We start from the raw sequence: 2,631 nt of genomic DNA, 5'->3' as shown, positions 1-2,631 counted from the left end.
TAAAACAATACAGGCGCGCGCTATTTAATAATAAAAAACAATTAAAAATATATATGGGGTATTTATTATAAATACATGTATTTTTTATGTATTTGTATGTATTTGTATGTACTATTAATATATACTATATTATATTATGTATTTATTAGTAAATATAAGTTTAGAACAGAGCTTATAATTTATAGCTGGTGCCACATTTTACACATTATAGTTGCGGATTGGATTCGAATTACGAGCTGCGAATTGTTGATTAGCCAATGAATCTGATTATCGATGCATTCGGAAACACACACCGTGTGCACACTACTAGACCTGTTGTGTTGGAGTGAACGAAATACAAGAATGAGATAAAAAGAGAAGGAAAGTATTCAAGTGACGTTTCCGAATGCAGCTTATCTCAGTTAAAGTAGCTAGTTGATTCGCAATTTGCAATCTGAATCCAGGGCAGCGTTCCGAAATTCACTACCAGTATTGAAATTCTATAGTGTACGTGACATAAATTATAGATTTTCAGTACTTGTAGTGAATTTTGGAACGCATCCGCAATGTATGATATGGGCTTAAATTAACTCCGATTAAAAAATTATTCGAATAATGCAGAAAATTATAAAATACCTTGATAATGGGCAAAAGCCGGAGCAGGATGGGTAGCGGGAGCGGGAACAGGAGCGGCAACGGGAGCGCCAGCGGGAGCGGGAGCTGGAGCGATAGCTGAAGCAGGAGCTGAAGCGGGAGCTGGAGCGATAGCTGAAACAGGAGCTGGAGCGGGAGCTGGAGCGATAGCTGAAGCAGGAACTGGAGCGGGAGCTGGAGCGATAGCTGAAGCATCATTGGGTGCTTCTATTACCATTTCCAATAATTGTTGCTCCATTAAAAGCTATAAAAATAGTATGTATTAATATTAATATATATGATTATGAGACTATATATATAATTAAAATATAATAGAAAATTATCTTACGTCCTCGTCGATTATGTCCATTACGTCGTTTATTCGGTAATGAATAAATGAATACAGTCGAACGTTTTAGTTTTTCAGCATACATATAGTGTTCCGTACGGGATAGCGGGCGGCGGGCGGCCGTGCGCCAGGCGCGTTCCGCGCGCGGGCGACTACCGCTCGCCGCGGCTTCACGCCGCCGCCGCTACGCGGCAGCGCGCCGAGCCGGGGCCGTCGCTCGCAGTTAAATTTCGGTGCGGCGCCTATATAAGACGCCGCGGACTCTAAGTGTTCGGACTGCGTTAGCGCATCTGTTCACTGCCTCGCTGAGGTATTCTTTTGTACTCTAGTTAAATTCATATCGCCTTCTTGCATAAGCACGTTGGGCACTTGCCTCGCTCGAGGTATACGTGTGCATATCTGCACTGAATATCGCTGCCTTCAGAGTGTTACAGACACGCTGGCATTCGGGTTTAGATTTCACAGCCCTTTAGAGTGCCCCGCACATTGGGCTATCGCCTCTAGAGCGTCCGAGGACACGTTAGCGTTTGGGTTACGAAGTGTATGGTAACTCCATGGATCTCCACCTTCTCAATACGATCGAGGATTGAGAGAAGGCTTCGCGCGATCACTCCGGATTGCCTTGACGCTTCCACCGCGGTGGACGTCTCTCTTCGCGACTTTTCCCGTATTGCATATACCGGGTATTAACACCGCCAGAGCTTATTGCGGTCGAGCTCCCGACTCCGCGCGAGTCGTCGTTGTACTCCGGACTCTGCTGTCAGGGACGCAGCATATACACGCGAGCAACGCTCGCCTCTACGTCCGCTTAAGATTTAGCCGCTGCCAGGGACGCAGCATATACATGCGAGCAACGCTCGTCTCTCCGTCCGCTTAGGACTTAGCCGCTGCCAGAGACGCAGCATATACACGCGAGCAACGCTCGCCTCTCCGTCCGCTTAGGACTTAGCCGCTGCCAGAGACGCAGCATATCCACGCACGCTTTTACGTCCACTTCGGACTTAGCCGCTGCCAGAGACGCAGCATATACAAGTGAACCCCGTTCGCTTCTTCACCGCTACGGAAGCCATACTCGCCGCATACGCGACTACACGCGCGAGTTACCCTCGCGCTTAAGTCTACGTCGCCCGCGCAACGTTACGATTCTCGTTACTCCTTCGACAAGGGGAACTTTTCCTAGCGCGGAGGCGCTGGGAAGCGGTGCATCACCGCAGGGCCGCCGCTTCGATTGACCTGTCTCACTTTATTCGAGTCGACGACCCACCAAACTACGGAGCCGAAGCCTCCCGTCTCCGAAGAACTTCGCGAATCACTTGCACCCCACGTCATCTTAAGGGGCCGCTGGATAGCAGACTGCTAGCGACAAAGCTCGCGCTCTCCACGCGGCGAGCGGACACCTATCCGCATCTCGCATAACGAACCGGCCGCTCTCCACCCTCGGGCCGTTCGAAACATATAGTCTGTTCTTTATATAGTTGAAAGATGGGTACCGATTGACCATGGTACGATTATAGCGTTTTTCATTGGCAGAATTGGTGCGCACTAACGCTTGTTCATAGTATGTTATTATATTGAAAGATTTTCTTAAATAAATTTTAAAATATTTTTAATCAGTGATATAATATGTATTATATTTTAATTATATATATACAGTGTGTCCCATAAGTTCA

This window comes from Odontomachus brunneus, unplaced genomic scaffold (assembly GCF_010583005.1).
Source record: "Odontomachus brunneus isolate Ranch 3 - 2012 unplaced genomic scaffold, Obru_v1 Obru_scaffold_109, whole genome shotgun sequence".
Classification (NCBI taxonomy): Eukaryota; Metazoa; Arthropoda; class Insecta; order Hymenoptera; family Formicidae; genus Odontomachus; species Odontomachus brunneus.
Note: the sequence above shows the minus strand (reverse complement) of the source record.